At 39.9% G+C, this 17957-nt stretch overlaps 1 protein-coding gene across 1 annotated transcript in view; it reads left to right on the top strand.

The window, feature by feature from the left end:
* The first annotated feature begins 1468 nt into the window (after positions 1 to 1468).
* Positions 1469 to 17957, top strand: part of LOC129721623 (insulin-like growth factor-binding protein complex acid labile subunit) — a 95091-nt gene continuing 78602 nt past the window's right edge. The window contains exon 1 of the mRNA XM_055674383.1: positions 1469 to 2131. The gene's annotated coding sequence lies outside the window, so the exon portion shown is untranslated. The remainder of the gene's footprint in view (positions 2132 to 17957) is intronic.

Raw genomic sequence — 17957 nt, 5'->3', positions numbered from 1 at the left:
TATGGAAAGTGAGTTGTGCTAAAAAGACAGTGACATATAAGAAATGAATTCCAAACTTGTACCCTTTAACACCGAGCAACGCCTTGAAGGTTCAATTAGTTCAATATAAAAATATATAAATTCGTAACGCAGCGATAAAACCATACGAACCCATACATAAATACTTACTGTAAAAATCTTAGAATTGATATACTTCAGTAATAGAAAATATACTGTCACTCTTTGAATGATTGAAATATATTGAAAAATCTGACCTCGACTTGATTTTTATAAACTGTTCTCCGTAACTTCGAACCACAAGTTTAATCTTCATGAATTTCATTAGTTAAGGGCTTTTTTTGAATCGGGTCAGTAATCTTTGAGATATTAGCGTTTTGTGATTTTCACAAAACGGTGTATCTTCCATTACTCGTTAATGGAGGTGATTATTTTTACGGGTGGGTAAATGTATACGAGCTCGATATGAATACCCGATATGAATTTATAAAACCATGCAGTTAAAACAAACTAGATGACTGTCAAGTGTTTTATAACGTTATTCTATAGTGATGCACAAAAAACCTATAAACTTGATGTCTTAGACCCCTCTGAATTATTTTTGTATGTTCTGTACGAGTTCTGATAGATAAATCCAATTGTACGAATATTCAAAAATTGTGCAACGGGACGGAAACATATAGGTACGTGCATGTCGCATAAGTTTGAGCATCATTAATAATGCAGCAAAGAAACAGTTTGAATGTTGCGTGCATCAATGTTTCATAGCACAGGTAGACGACGACTTCTAACTGCTCGAATCGCTTCCCAGGACACACGATTTTCCCTTTTTGAGGTTGTGAAATATTTCACTCTGCAATCTCCACCAGGAGTAAGCATGCCGGGTCCGCCTGCAAGAGGGCACTTTCGGAGCAAAACAATCCTTTGATACTGGCGCTCGTTCTCTTCGTTCACGTTGTTGTGGTGAGGAAAACTTAACGAAACATTCGCTCTCTGTGTCCTTTCGGACACAGACATATTTCACTGCAGATTCACTATGGCGAGAAATTTTCCTCATCGTTGATAATGACAGCACAGAGAGAAGGGCGAAGAGCAACAATTGCAGGCCGTCTCGTTGATGCTTGGTTGTTGGATGGAAAACAACCGGATGAAAGTCTCTCCCTCTCTCTATTCTGTATCGACAACTTTGGGTTGCTTGCTCTGTTGCGAAAGGGAAAAAAATCACCCCTATATCGTTATGCTGCCTAAAGCGTAGCTACGTTAGGGTGCATGAGTGAGAAAAACTATATCATATTACTGTAGGATAAGAGTGGGACAGAGAAAATGCGAGAGCGGGCGAAACAGGACTCGGGATGCCGTGCGTGTGCTGTTTGTTGTGGGTCAAACCGTACCGTTCGCCGTATTCGGTACGGACAGAGTGAGTGCACCGCAAAAGGATGCTAGAAATTTATGCTACCGAGAGAGAAGAGATTAGTCGGAGCTGGATGTTTCATAACATTGGGTCGTCCTGGAGGGCCGTGTGTGAGCCTAGTCGAGTTCGTATATCGAGTGTGCAGAAAAGTTCTTCCTGGCTGGGGCAGGGGTGGTGTGCGTTTGATTCCCGGTTGGTGTGAAAGATATTTTCCCATTGATTAAATCGAAGCGAAGAAAAAGTGATTCCGGTGCTATCGAATGATATGAATTGTGGTTTGGGGCAAGCGAAAGGATACGTGCTTGAAGAAGGCTCGGATAAATAGGCTAATTAGAAGGTTACGACCGAGTATTTGTGGTTTTTTCTTCGTTCGAAAATCGTGAAGAACTGGCCAGAGGGTCCGCGTGGTGGGAGACGAAAGGGAGTCTTTTGCGGTTCCGAGATTCCAGTCCGGGTCAGGACGCTAATTTCGCTGTAGCGCGTTGTGAAAGTGCTATGCAAATTTCATTTGTGCGGATGGGCGTGATTCGTTTGTGAACTGAAAATATACGCAAAGAACTGCCGAACAGGGGTTGGATGTCAGCATGCCAATCTAGGTTCCGTAGTATTGCAACACAGGAAAGATTGTGCGGTACTGGGAAGCAGGACGTTCGGTTCGGGGTACTGAGTGGAACCATCATCTAACCCTAACGAAGGAGCAAGGAAATAGCCAAGCAAACACAGGTTGGTAGTTATTACATTCTTTAAATACTGCTCATGCTTTCCGTTCATTTCTTTGTTAAGTCATGAATTATTTATAACGGAACGTTACGATTTCTTTGGTCGTTGTTTTTCCCAGAAGCTTTTCCAGCACCCGTGGTTGAGATCGGTGCGTAGCCGCTGTCTGTCGGTATCGGCGATCCCCGAGTAGCTCGATTTCCACTTGTGGAAATATTTGCTTAGGACCACCCTGGCCCGGGCTGTGTGGGTGGTGTTGGGGCTGAAAAGCAGAAAAAAACATTCGACAGTGTGAAGAGCCAATGACTGGCAGCAAGACCGTTCCGGAACATTGGAAAGAGGTTGTTGATGGCGGTACCCGCGGGGTGGGGTCTACATAATGATTTCAGCCGTCCGTTTTGCAAACGGTCCTTGACCATTTTACTTCTTTTCGCATCTCCTCCGACTCCAGCCTGCGAAGGTTGGTATATGAAACAACCCACGCACCCTCATTTTCACAATGGATCGGTGGTTTCGAAGAATCTTGAAAGTACAGTGTTAGACCTTGTAAATTACTGAATATTTCAGGACTTCAAAGCCCACTGGCCAAATTAAAGGTGACGTTAAATCGTACACTTTGGCAGCCGGAATGGCACGTGACTGAGTCGTTTGGGTGGAATGGCATTGGGACTAGATGGGTGGTGTTTTATTTTGACCGAGGAGAATCACGTTTTTTTTTTCAATAAAAATGAATGTTTCTCATAGTGTTTTTCATTAATAATGTATTTGAGACGTTTGAGTGACCGATTTTGGTCAATTTAGATACTTGCGTTATGTTAAAATGAAGGTAACAGTCGCTCAATTTAAAGTGACATAATTTTCGATTGGTGTCGATTAATGCAATTCTAGCGACTGTTTTTTACGGAAATTGAGAAACGCTTCCTTAATACGGTTGATTTTTTTGACCATGCCAATAGAATAGGGGTTTGTTCCTCATTTTGACTTCAGACTCCGAGTTAGTGTTTTTTCATTAGTAAACTATAAGATTTTAAGCCAATTTGTGATATTTAAACATTGGATTTCAGTTTCAGATTATGAATTTTGGATTTCGGATATATAAATCTGGATCCAGGAGTGTTCACTGGGGACTAATTATGGTTTTAAGCCTATAAATTTCAAACAATTGAGACTTGTTGATAATGATATGGACATTGTAATTCGCTAATTTGAGCTGTGGACTTTTGATGGCGGGCTAAGAAATGTTGGTCTTAAAACTGAAAAACGCGGATTCTAAAATGTAAAGTTCAGAGCCTACTATAGAATTATGAACGTGCTGTTTGGACGTTTGATTACGAACTCTAGATGCTGGATTTTGAATACTGGATTGAGGTGGAAACCTGATTGGGGAAGCCTTAGAGATAGCCCCGTGGTTCTGTGGTTAGCGATGTCGATCGGCTAGCTTCCCAATACGGAGGTGATATCGCCTTGACAGTTTAAACGTTAGATTCTAGGTTTTACACTTTTGACTTATGACAATTCAGATTCTAAAATCATGAACCTTATGGTATTAAATACTCGTAATGAAGTATGGATGTCGAATTCTTATCTCTGAAACTATTTATTAGATGTAGATAGAAACCTGTAATTAAAACGTTAGATTCTGAACCTGGGAGTGCAAATTTTGGAATTCATACTGTGCATATTGACACTATGGACTCTAAATTTTATTCTGGGGACTTTGATGTTTTCACCTTCAACCCACGACACTAGAACAAGCTAGGTCCAAGAATAAGATTTGTACTTATGACTTTTAATGTTTACTTTCAGAATGAAATTTTGGATTTTGTAAAATAAGATGGAATATGAATTGTTTTTTCATTGATTTCGGATTAAAGACTTTAGAAATTTGGCTTTGTAATAAATGCTCTATGCCCCGTAACTGGTAAGGAAAGCTTCCACTCTACTACGAACGAAAATGGCCTGAGGCTTGTTAATTTCGCTGCAGCTAGGGAGATGGCTATCTGTAGCACTTATTTTGCACGCCGGAACATACGTAAGCACACCTGGATGCACCCGAATGGAGAGCTTTGCTCTCAAATTGACCACGTTCTGATTGATGGACGATTGATTTCAGACGTTACAGACGCGAGGTCGTTCAGAAGACCGAACGTTGACTCGGATCACTTTCTCGTAGTAGCCAAAATCCGCGCCCGGCTGTCCAACGTGTTGAAATCCGAGGCAACGAGGAGGATGCAGTTGAACATCCAGCGGCTATCAACTGAAGGAGTGGCTGCAGAGTATTCGCAGAAGGTTGATGAACGGATTGAGGAAAGAGTAGAAGGGAACCTGAATGGACAGTAGAGACACATCCACAGTTCGATCAACACTACAGCGCGAGAAGTGTTGGGTACAACTGCGGCAGCTGCGTCCAATGAGTGGTTTGACGCTGAGTGCCAGCGAGTGACGGAGGAGAAGAACCGCGCCAGGGGTCACATGTTGGCCACGGCTGTGCCTTGTCAGAGCGTGGGTAGATATCGAGATGCTAGAGCCGCTGAAAAGAGACTCCATCGCCGGAAGAAACGACAGCATTGGGAGCGTATTCTTGCGGAGGCGGAAGGTTGCTTCTTCAGGCATGATGCGAGGAGCTTCTACAAGAACGAAACGGAATCAGGAATCGAAACGTGTCAGCCCCTGTCATGTGAAACTATAGGGAGGGGAACCTGATAACCGATAAAACAGAGGGGACCAGGCGTTGGAAGGAACACTTCAGTGTGCTGTTGAACGGTGAGGGAAACAAGGTCTACAAAAAAGGTCATCGCCTGGACTGTAGCAATTATCGGGGCATAACTCTTCTCAATACCGTGTACAAAATTCTCTCCCGCATCCTGTTCCACAGACTGAGGCCGTTGCAGGAGACCTTTGTTGGAGAGTACCAATGCGGTTTTCAAGGGGGACGCTCCAAGATGGACCAAATGGTTACCTTGCGACAAATTCTCGATAAATTACGAGAATTCAACTTGCAGACGCACCATCTGTTCATAGACTTCAGGGCAGCGTACGATTCAGTTAAGAGAAATGAGTTATGGCAGATTATGCACGAACATGGATTCCCAACAAAGCTGATTAGGCTGATACGTGCCACCCTTGAAGGTTCTACATCAAGCGTCAGGATAGCCGGTGAGATATCGGACTCGTTCGTGACGTTAGATGGTTTGAAGCAGGCTGACGGGCTGTCGAACTTATTGTTTAACATCGCATTGGAAGGTGCTATACGGAGAGCTGGTGTGCAGAGAAGCGGCACCATCATTACGAAGTCGCACATGCTTTTAGGTTTTGCGGATGATATCAACATTATTGGTATTAATCGTAGAGCAGTGGAAGAGGCCTTCGGACCTCTCAGGAGGGAAACGAAATACATGGTGGCTGGCAGAGGGCGTGGTAGTCCGTCGGAGGTTGGTGCTGCGGTATTGCTAGATGGGTAAACATTTGAAGTAGTCGTCGGATTTATTTACCTGGGAACATTAGTGACATGTGACAACGAGGTTAGCCGTGAGATAAAGAGGCGGATACGGCCGCAAACAGGGCCTTTTACGGATTACGTAACCAGCTAAGGTCCCGCAGTCTGCAAATCCGTACTAAACTTGCACTCTATAAAAACCTGATTCTTCTGGTGGCTCTCTACGGCCATGAATCATGGACGCTGAAAGAGGCTGATCGTTGAGCTCTTGGTGTATTTGAGCGTAGATTTTGCGTTCAATCCTTGGCCGCAAACTAGAAAATGGTGATTGGCGCAGACGCATGAACCATAAAGTGTAACAGGCATACAAATCGGCGGATATAGTCAAGCGGATAAAACACGGCAGGCTTCAGTGGGCTGGGCATGTAGCGAGAATGCCGGATGAGCGTCAAGCGAAGGTTATATTTAGCAGGAATCCCGATAGAGGTCGTCGACTTTGGGGTAGACCCCGCACTCGTTGGATGTGTGCTGTCGACGAGGATGCACGCGAAATAGGTGTTAGGGGCGATTGGAGGATAGCTGCCCAAAACCGAGGGACATGGCGACGTATTCTGGATTCGGCAATAGATCGATAATCGGTCTGTCGCCTTAAAAGTAGTAATAAATGCTCTATCTTTGAATCCTAAACATACGACTCCTAAACATTGAACTATGTTAAAATTTGATCAATGAGTTTTTTGCCAAGTTTCTTAGTCTTGAACTATAGACGTATCTCTACCATTGATGTTACTCCGCTTGTTATGAATCTGAGCTGGTGAATTTACGTTTGACATGGCAATTCAGTTCCTTTCGCTATGTTAAAATCGATAACGGCGCCGCAGTGGTCCAAAATACTACAAGGTATACAGCCCTAGGGTTGTATGAAATGGTGACGTGTGACTAAATACTGTAATTACAGACACAATAAATTCGTTTGTTAAGTGTCCTTAAGTCAACAACACTGCAATGCATAGTATTTCGCACGTTGCTATCCGAGCTCTTGCATAGTCGGTTCTTCGCCATTGACGTTGCTTCGTTTTTTTTTAAGGGGGGGAATTGTTAGTAGCTTAAGTATTTATGATAAATATTAGTAAATAATGAGTATGTGTGTCCACTGTCCAATCACAAATGGTGACTTCTCAACACTGTTAGAAATTTGTAATTTTAATTGTTAGGATTTGTTTGCTTTCGCATTTAGGACTTGTCATTCGTAGGGATTTAAACCTACTTGTCAGCAAAGGGGAAGTAAACTTACAACTAACTTAATTGCTAACTTATTGACTATAAAGGGAGCTTATCGTAGCAATTGAGGATTGCAACGATTTTTGTCGAAAATTGTTAATAATTTTATTTGACATAGCTTCTAATGGTTCAACACCAGTAAGTCTATGTAATTCGAGTGTACCAAACCAAGGAGGACGCTTCAAAATCATTTTCAGAATTTTATTCTGAATCCTTTGTTGAACAGCAACCTGACCAGATCGGTACAGCATAGGGCATTGCTGGTCTAAAAATTTGTTTGTAAATCAAAAGTTTGTTCTTTAAACAAAGTTTAGAATTCCTGTTAATGAGAGGATATAAACATCTCGTATATTTGATGCACTTGGCTTGTATACTATCAATGTGCTCTTTGAAAATAAGTTTTGACGTTACTTCGTTTATTACGTGTTACTGGTGTTACTCTAATTCGCACAGGATTCGACCTGCTGGCTGGTAAAACTTGTCGTAAAAGTGTGGTAGTGAAAGGTTGTTTCATTGATTTGAAGTGCCTTAGGGGCCGTTCAATAATTACGTAAGCATATTTTTCCACTTTTTCGACCCTCCCCCTCCCCCATTGTAAGACATCGTAAGATTTTTTGATACCCCCCTCCCCCATAGTAAGTTCTTACTGCCAGCATGTATAGTTTTTTTATTTTAGTTTTATCATTATGAAGCAAACACAGTACTTCGTTTCCTCTTCTGTCCTTTATTCGAGTAATCCTGTTATTTCCTTCCATGAATTTTATCGTCCACGCTTTCATGAACATGGGTATTTGAACAGCTGCAATACCAATATTTTTCTTACGTAAGATAATCAATTCTCCCCCCTGCCTCCCCTGTAAGATAGCGTAAGAAAATTGCATACCCCTCCTATTTGCTTACGTAAATATTGAACGGCCCTTTATGCGACTTCCATAATTCATGTAACGCAAAAACCCCAATTTTTGGACCCCCCCCCCATATGTAACGAAACGTAACGCCAACGCCAACCCCCCCATAAAAATTACGTAACGCTGTAGAAGAATTTGCTTAACAAAAATGCTCGCTTTTGGAAAGTCTCTTCAGAGTTTTTTTTTGTTACGTAACGCTGATCTTACCTCCCTCTCTCCCCTATGTAACAAATAGTAACGCTCAAGGATACTCCCCCTCTCCCCTATGAGCGTTACGTAATTTATGGATGCCACCTTATTATTTATTATTTAATAAATAACATATATCTAAAAAATAATTGTGTTTTGCATAAAATGAAATGAAGAAGCATTTCTCACCGATGTTTTAAACTCTTGAATCTGATGAGAAATGGCTGCGATATAAGAGTTTAAAACGCGTTCGTTTTCAAACCCGGACCTTCTTGTAAGACGTAGTCCTGCATCAAAAACCGCATCGACTCAACATTAGAGAAGTGATTACTCGTGACACAATTTGGCTGTGAAACAGTCTGTTTTTCAGTGATTCCCGTAGCAAAAGCTCCATTCGAGAACTTGGCAAAACATATCGAAATCGAAAATAAGAATTGCAAATTTTGCAGCTTGTTTTTATACCCGCTTTAGCAGCGTTGTTCCTTAAAGCTGTTGACCGAAGCTACACCGGGTTGTCGGGCGGGAAAATTGCTTCCCATGTCACGCATCGGAATTTGAATTCTCTTAGGTTTTCTTCCGGATGGCAGTAAGCGGAGATGAAAGAAAAAAAATGCCGCGCCCGTGATAAATAACAGTGCCACGGAGAGGCGGAGGGGCGCAGCGGTTCGGGTAACGACATCGATATTGAGATTTGCGGAAATTTTATTGACTGATTTTTTTCCCTGTGCCGGTGGCTTGATAGCGGGCCAAGAGGTGGCTGCAGAGCCGCAGCAGAGGGCACTAAAGCTGCTCATGCTCGGCTGGAAGGTTTGGCAGCTGCGAGTGTTCAAAGATTTATCGGTGATGACGTTTGGGACGCGACGTTGTTCGCTAGCTGGTGCAAAAAAAGAATCTGCTCCGAACATGCCGCTTCGAATCAATGTGTACGGAGAATAAATTCGATTTATGGTCTTTGGAATAAATTTCCCAAAGTCGATCGGAATGAAACCATCACAGTCCCGGAATCGGGGTGTCGGAGCTGCGCTGCGAAAACGATGCGGGATTTCCGGGGCACGAATTGAATTTTTGGTGGGCTCAGTTAGTCAATTGTCGATTTGACAAGAGAAGCGCAAATTAAATTTTATGCTGATAAATTCGACTGTCATGACACGATATGTGGGATACGACAAAGTGCTTCCTGTGTCACACGGGCCTCATGTGGGACGGGGCGGAGGCTCAGATTGAAAGGTCGGTAGGCGCGTGCTGGCAGGGAAGATATCGAATTTCATTTGATGACTGTTGAATGCAGGTGCTTTCGAACCTTGAGACTAAATTGAAATTGATTGTTGTTGTGGTTTTTCATCGAACCGAATGAATGTGGGTCAGAGAAATTGGGAGTTCGGGGGAAATAATGATTCTGGATTGTAAACTTATTGGATTTTGGTGTTAATAATACACATTCTATGCTGCAGCAGATTTCAATTCACACCAAGTGGTTATTAGAATTACTTCGCATGTTTAGTAATCAGCTGAAAGACAGTAATTTCATTCATGCCTCTAAACAAAGGAAGGAAATTTCCCGTCAAATAACTTTCTAATTGGCTGCTTTGTGTTCCCTGGCTGATAGGCACACGCAAGGCTCGGCTTTCGTCGGTGTACCAGCAAATCCCTTCTAAGCTTTTACCGATTCGAGTTCAGCCGCCGACAGACGCCGCGTGGGCAGAGTGGCCCTTAGCAGGGCACTCGTCGGAAAGCAATCATCGTAATTAAAGTTCATCAATTTTCTACCCCAAGCTCATCATGGCTCTTGTCTACCGGCTGTGGACTGTGCGCAAACGTAACCTCAGGGGCTATTTATGCTCCTTTTGCGTTCGTAAATTCGATTCGGCTCGGCTTAGACTAGTCGACGTTTTGGCGGGAGATAGATATGGCTCTGACCTCTCATTTTTCCCTCTCCTTTATCTCTCCGTGGGAATAATCATTCATTAATAATAATTCATTTTTCTGAACTTTTTCCTGATACTTCTCTGCTTCCTCGTAGCTTTGCTGCTATACCTACAGGATGTAGCACATAGTCGAGAAAGAAGCAGCAGCAGCAGTTGCAGTGGTAATTTAGACTGCGGCTGTAGAACGACCGAAAGGAATAAATATATCCGAAACGGCCGAGATAGCACGTTTTTATCGCTAATCTATTTTACGACCGTTGCTGTTGCTGCTGCTGTTGCCGCTGCTAGGCAACTAGGCTGGCAGAACGAGGATGTTTTCGCCGAATTTTCGGGCCGAGAGCATACGGTTGAGATGGGATTTGTATACATGTATAGGCAGCTACAAGGAAGGTGGACGTGTAAAACGCTCTTCTGCCGGTGCAATTACGGTAATTAACATTCGTCGGTGCAGTCGTAAATTACCAAGTTATTTATGTCCCACGGGAGAAAATAAAGACATCATAAATGGAAGGAGTTACGGTTCTTGTATACTTCGCGGGGTGTGTGACGCGAGGACAGTGTCATTTTGGGAATCATATTTCCTCGATTTTTGTAATCTTTTATTGACTCACGGGTTAATGTTGCTTCTTTGTTCTTGTTAGTTGAACGAGAACAAATTTAGGAGAAAAAAAGGCTTAAGCTCAGATAATAACTCTTAAAAACTCTGTTTGAATCCTACACACACTTAGAATTTACTACCGAAGCTGGGTAATTTATTGCCGAGAATGGCACCACTGAGTGCTCGTTAAAAAAAATCGGTTCAACTTAACTGAAATTTCGGTACAAAATATTACCGAACTATCACTACCGAGATTTTGGATATTTTGTACCGAAATTTCAGTTAGGTGGACCGGGATTTACGAAAAAACGTGACAGCTCTCACTTTGTTCCAAGCCCACGTGGCTGAAAGCTTCATCGATCTAGTTCCACTGTTTCTCAACACGATATGTTTCGTACATTCGTATTGCATATGAAATAAAACCTTGAGAAAACATTGAGAAACTGAGAAAACCACAGAAATTATAAAAAAGTATGAGGGTAAGGTATGTGCCTAAGCGCACAAACGCAGGTTCGACGTTTGACTACGAATCGTATGATAAATTTATCTGACGGTCTGTTGTCTCTTAAACTAGACATCAACATAAATAAAGTTATTCAAGACTCAAAACATCTACAGACAACGCAAACCGAGTAAATTTACACAGTACGAAGTATTACGTACGGCCAATATAAAACATGTGAAATTGAAATAACGAGCATTCTTTCATAGCTGCTGGAAGCAAAGCACCAGTTTATATATATTTATGGAACCAATGCTTGGAGACGTTTCATTGATGTCTGCGTTAGGGAAATGCGCCAATCGTATGAAATGTGTATGGGAAAATTCGACCTTGAAACTTTTCCATAATTTTCATCGTGTAATAATAAAATGATGGTGATGATAATCATTTTATGAAAATCTTGTATGTTTCAGCTTTCCAACGATACATAAATTTTTAAATTCGGTACAGTTATGTAAGAGCTATTCGCATTGGTAATCTTTGATTTCGCCAACATAAAACGTTATTTTTTTACCTAATTTCTATTTTTACAACGACTTTTACCAGTTTACACTAAAGTTCATAAAAGGCAGATAGTGTGTGCAGCTGAGGAAGCGAAAAATAAGCGAACTGAAAATATGGTACAGATTTGGAAAAATATACCGCATCCAGACGTTACATGCTTATTTTTGTTTTCACAGAATGTACTCCAGTATAGTGAGGAAAGACGTACTCCTACGTCAACAGGCGGAGCCACAACACTGCAGTCTAAAATAAACATCGCGACATGTTATTATTAAAACAGCTCAAATACAAAAACCTGACAATACAAAGATGGTATTATGGCAGATCGAATATCGTACGGAGTCCGATTATGACGCATGTATGCGATAACGGAATGAAATTTGCAGTAGCATTAATCAGCTTTTTTGAGATTATTACACATATTAGAAAGACGTTAGTGAATGATTTTCATCACATTGCAAATATTCACCACAACTCGATCATACTGTACATAAACAGCTGTATAAACAAAACTAATTCGATTTTGAACAAACGTTCGGCGTGTTCTGGAGAAAATGCTTAATAAGTTTCAGAAAATGTGTTACACTTCATTCGAAATATTGAAACGTTAAGGGAGACAGGTAATTTGACTTCCAGCAGCATTTTGAACTTCATTCTCCTATCTGCCACCAGTCAACAGCATCCCAAACAGAATTTTGTTATCCATCAGCCGCACAACTGCAATATGTAACACGCAATAGCGTTGCATAACTGAGAGTACGGAATCTCCGGATATCTGCTTCAATCCAACACGAGAAAAATTTAATCGTCTTCCTCTTATATCGCAATACAATGTTAATTTGTTGCCTGATTGAAAGCTTTATTAAATGGGGAAATGATTTAAAATGAAATAGGGTGGAGCCACTTACAACGTAGGTCTAAGAAATATTGCCAATAGAAATTGAGCTCGTGATTTAATAGTCACTGCTTTTTTAATTGATTTTAGTCCATTTTTCAAGTGTACAATTGAGAGATCAATAATCAATGATTATGGCGTTGGTCGATTTTAAGTTATCTAGAACGAGATGAGCCAAATTGAGACATATATTCAGCGTTGCCAACCCTTCAGTTTTGGCTCAGCAGAACGAATCCATACATGCCATTCGACGATTATCAGACGACCATTGAACAACAAAACACTGATTGGAAATCCCATGCTAGTTTTAAGTTAGACTTAATTTCAGCTCGTAGTCGGCAGCGAGGATAAAAAATTTGCTTTAGTTTTTAAGTCATCAGATATAATTGGCGCCGTTAAACATTAAATTGTATTTGTGCCGTGTCAAATAAATGTTATGTGAAGAAAAAAAAAAAAAAAACCCTTCAGTTTTTCCTGGATATCTCCAGTTTTTTTGGGCACACCAATGATTTTATTCCCCTTACATGTATGCTCTTTCAGTATTTGGTGCATTCATGACAGAATTTATATCTAGTGACTAGAATCACTAGTAGTAAAATATTGAAAATAGCAACTAGGGTTTGCAATATTCCCGAGAATAGATTTCCCGGGAAACGGGAATGATAAATCTCATTGCCCGGGAACCGGGAAAGAAAAAAATCCTTAGCAAAAATGAGATTTCAAATTAAGTTTATAAAAAAAAAGTTTCAAACAATCGTTAACAATTTAATTATCAATTAAAGAACAAAATTTATTCAAGTTCACTCCACAAATTCATGAACAATCGTCTATCAATCGCTTCAGTTCCGCTGACAATTTTCCGTTAGGCCCAAATAATGTAGTTCCCTTCTGTAAAACTTTGCTTAAGATCGCAGAATCACCGCTGGGGTTTGATTTCTAAAATACTTCTAAATCACCGATTCCAGCTCTTGGTACATTTCATCTGAAAGTGAAACTGAAGAGTCCAATACTTTTAGTTTGTTGAAGATAAAGCTGAGTGTTTGGCAGCCAGATTTTGGAGCATTTGAATGCCTTCGTAATTAATGTGAAATCGCGGCCACGACCCAAGTTACACTGACTGAGTTTTATTAATTTGTTTATTTCTGGTCGCATTGGTTTACGGGTTCCAATTTTTTTTTTTCAATTTACAGGTTTCAAAATTTTTTGTCAATAAACAAAGAAAAAATCAAGCTACTATCCGCTTAGTAGTAAACTTACTAGCAAAAAAATACATGAGACGAAGAAAATATTTCTTAATTCATCGTTTACCGAATGAGACAGCATATATTTTTGACAAATAAATTAAGCAAATAATTTGATATTACACGGCAAGCAAATATTGATCGTCGTTTCAAGCAAATATTTGCTTCGTATAATGCACACTATGAAGCTGCTCTACACTTCTACGACGTAAGTTTCGTGTTTTGATACGAAATTTAGTTTTATTGCAATATTGTATGGAACTTTTTCCGAGGAGCTCGGGAATCCCGGGATCCCGGGAATCAATATTTCTATTCCCGGGATCCGGGAATCCCGGGAAAAGGCAATTCCCGGGAAATCGTTCCCGGGATTGCAAACCCTAATAGCAACACATTGTTTTTTTCCCCTTCCTGGTTAACATGCAAAAATACGGGGCAATTTATGTATATATTTATTATTTACACAAAGTTTAACCAACACCGAAACAAATTTCTTTGAAGTTTTACAATTAGATTTCCTGTTTTATCCAGTTTTTTGTTTTGAATTTTCCCGGTTCTTTTAATGTAGAAAGATGGGTGATCAATCTACCAAAGAGGGGGGCGGGACACGAGGCATATGGACGCTAGGCATATGGATGTGAGGCATAATGGACACGAGGCATACTGCCACAAGGAATAACAGACGCGAGGCCGAATGGACGCGAGGCCGAATACAATGTTGTACGATCGCATGAGATCCAATTATCGTGACTATGTGCCCCGGATTTGCAACATCCATATCAGAATGTCAGAATTGAAAAATATCCATCAGAATGTCTATTGAAAAATATGTTGCACGTTTGATGATTGACAAAAAGCGTCATACAACCAGTTGTATAAAAAATTCAGATATGTTTTACTCTACGTTTGTAGTTCAAGTGTAACTATATTCCTAAGGAGTTTACGACCCGCCGTCGGTACGGCGGCCTCTCGCACACAAACGACTGATCTACTGGTTTGCTAGGTCTACTCAAACAGAGTTTCTTTCCCTTAGTTAAGTCCGAACGAGCGGTAGCGAGTCAGGACAGCATTCGCTCGGAAGTCACTCTGAAGCGGAATACATGTTATTAAAAGAGGGCTGTGATAATGATGACGATATACCGTATTCCGGCTGACTTCCCCTCGGTCTTGTGTCCATTCGGCCTTGCGTCCATTCGGCCTCGCGTCCATTTGGCCTTGCGTCCATTCGGCCTCTCGTCCATTCGACCTCGCGTCTATATGTCTCGTGTCCGTATGCCTGCCGTCCATTATGCCTAGCGTACTATGCCTCGCGTCCGTATGCCTCGCGTCTGTATGCTTAACGGGGTGTCATCACCATGGAATGAGATAAAAAAATACTTTTCAATCAGAATAAGATAGACGCAAGGTATCTTCGACAGAGTTTTAGGTTATCTCAAAACCAGAAACTTTACCGAAGACATCATGTATCTATCTCTTACATATTACGAGCAACATTAAGTTTTAGAAGGTACTAAAAATCACAACTTTCGTTCTAACTTTTATCGCAGATTTTTTGAAATTTTTAAACCTTAAACTAAGTTATAGCCATCCAAAAATGCATTTGTTTTCTAAACATTGTTTTTTTTATCTCCCAAAATAAAACAGTTATTTAACATATTTGTTAAAATGCAAAGTTTTCCACATATAAAAATGCTTATATCTCAGCCCCCAATAAGATATCAAGGACCTATTTTCGTGTAAACTTTTGTCATAAATCCCGCTTTGCAATGACAATTTCAGTAGTTGATTAAATTTTTTTTTATTTGTGTTTTGAAGGATTTTGTCTGAAAGTTATGGAAAAAATTATTTTTTCTGTGATGTTTAATTGGCTCTGGGAGTCAAATAACTGAACGCAATGCTGAACCATGAAAAATATTCAAAAACAACCCCACAAAAATGAAAAAAAAATATATGGAAAAATGTAGGAATCGAGCAGAATTGTAAAAAAAGCAAAAGAGTGGGTTTATAGCATAAAGTCATTTTTTCATAAATCACGTTTGGGCAACCTGAAAACAATTTTTTAGAAAGTCGAAATGCTCTACAAAAATGCTATAATAACATTATTTTTCAATTTAGGGCTGAGCACCTTGACTTTTTCAACACCAATTTTCTTGGTACACCCTAGTATACAACCTATTATACCTTGATTTCGAAGTAAAAGTGCTATTTTATTACCGATAGCTTAGTTGCTTAACTAATGATTTAGAATGTTTTGCATAACTAAACTCTAAACATTGAGGTTATTTTTATTCGGAGTTGATTCTAAAATTTTACGGCTTCATTAAGACTTCAATTTTTTTTTAATGTTTTTAAATAGTCTTTCCTTGAAAATATTTTATGCAATGTGTCATAAAGTTGGACAATTTATGAATCTTTTATTATTTTCTCAATGGTCATTTATTCATGTAAACAATTCACCAGCTTCTAGCGCTCCATAATGGCAGTAGAGCGTCTTTCCCGTGACGTCCCGGAAATAGCAAAATATTTTCTGCAATGAAAATTATTAGTGAATCGAGTTTAAACTGTAGACCCTTTCAAAACTGCGTACATATCTGGGCAATGCTGAAAAATGCACTGGAAGTATGCACTGGAAGTAGGTGAATATGTTGAAGTTGAAACCTCGGTTTTTGATGCCAAATACCTTAGAAATACATGACTCGTAGACATCTGGTACTTTTTCGAAAAATATTTTTTAATCGACTTTCTAAGACCAAAAAAATCGATCTTAGAGAATCCCAAACCCAAGAAATGCTCTTAAATTTTTTTTTAAATCAAACCACATCTCGACGTTACATGCATTTCTAATACATTTGGTCTAAAGAAGTCGATTTCTAAAGTGTCAAAAACAACTGATTGTTTTTTTTTATTTTGACATTGACTTTTATTTTGACATTTTGACATTGAAAATAGTTATCAGTTTGTTTATAAAATCCGATCAATCTTTGTTCATTGTTTTAATGTTTTTTTTATAATTCTAATCATTGAATCATGTTTTCAATTCTTTCACAGCACATAATATGTTTAAAAACTTGGCCTTTTTAGAAGTCTTCATGAATTTAATTGAATCAATAAATCTGGCGATATTTGTGTTGCCAAATCACCAGAAATTCCAGCACTGACGTATGCATTGCTTACTAAGCAGAGAGGTTTGCATATTACAAACACGCATTATAGCGACCGCCATTATGGTTCATAAAAAGTTGGATTAATATGACTAAATTCAGTGATTTTCCTAAAAAGATACACAATGATATCTTTCGAAAAGCATAATGCTATCTTGATGTAGACTTTCGAGTAAACATTTTTTCCAATAACATAAACAAAATTACCTCCGATAAAAGTCGTGTTTTTTAGCGCCCTGGCAAAAATTATTCACTTCCAGTGCAATCAAAAGCTGTTATTTGCTTTTGAAAGAATCCAAATTCCAGGTAGGCTCTTTAGGGACGAGTGTTAAAGTTACCCATAGCACGCCGTTTGCAAGAACAGCCCCAGCAGTAAAATTTTATGAGTAAAACCCGCTTTATTTACATACCTTTTTATGACCTTGCAACGCCACATGGCACATTCGAGCAAAACCAGGCCGATTTCAAACTCTCATCAGCCGGCCCCGTGATAATCAGCAGTGGGAGCTTACCTTCTGCTGTTCTGTCGGTTCACGGTGGCGATAAATGATATACCTACCCGAGCTAATAAGAGAAAATATTGAGGCTTTGAAATGATTCTACACCGTAAGCAAGCAGGGTCACGAGAGAAAGTGAGAGAAAGCACAAACGAATGTTTGAAACTACCCTCTCTCAGCTAAGCGATCGTCGTCAAGTTCGAGATTTTCAATCAGCCGGAAAAATATCCATCCCGATAGCAATTATTTCGAGGATAAACACTTTTTCGATTTCCTATGCGTGAAGAAAGAACGATTTTTGTTTGACGGACGCTTTTTATGTGTTCTTGCCTGCGGCAAGTATAGGACAGTGTTTTCACGATTATTTAGCTCTTTCCGGAAAAAAGTTGTGAAATACAGAAATAAACAATCATTCTGTCAACATTTTCCTTTGCTCTGTTACCTAGCAGGAAACTTTATGTTCATTCAGACCTTTTCGGTTCTATTATCTTTCTCTTTTTTCGATTGCAGACCTCCTGGTGGTGAACGATCTCCTAAGGGCGATATTATACGGATCGGATTAGTCGAAGTTTTTTTAAACGTTATTTTCTTGTCATGGTCAGCTGCGTGTTTACGGTAGACTCGCGCAAAAGAAAGGTTCCATAACGAGATGAATAATCGCCCTGGGAATTTGCTTTGAAACTAAAAAATGTCATTAA

The sequence above is a fragment of the Wyeomyia smithii genome, chromosome 2 (assembly GCF_029784165.1).
Source record: "Wyeomyia smithii strain HCP4-BCI-WySm-NY-G18 chromosome 2, ASM2978416v1, whole genome shotgun sequence".
Taxonomy (NCBI): domain Eukaryota; kingdom Metazoa; phylum Arthropoda; class Insecta; order Diptera; family Culicidae; genus Wyeomyia; species Wyeomyia smithii.
This window is presented reverse-complemented; position numbering and strand designations above follow the sequence as displayed.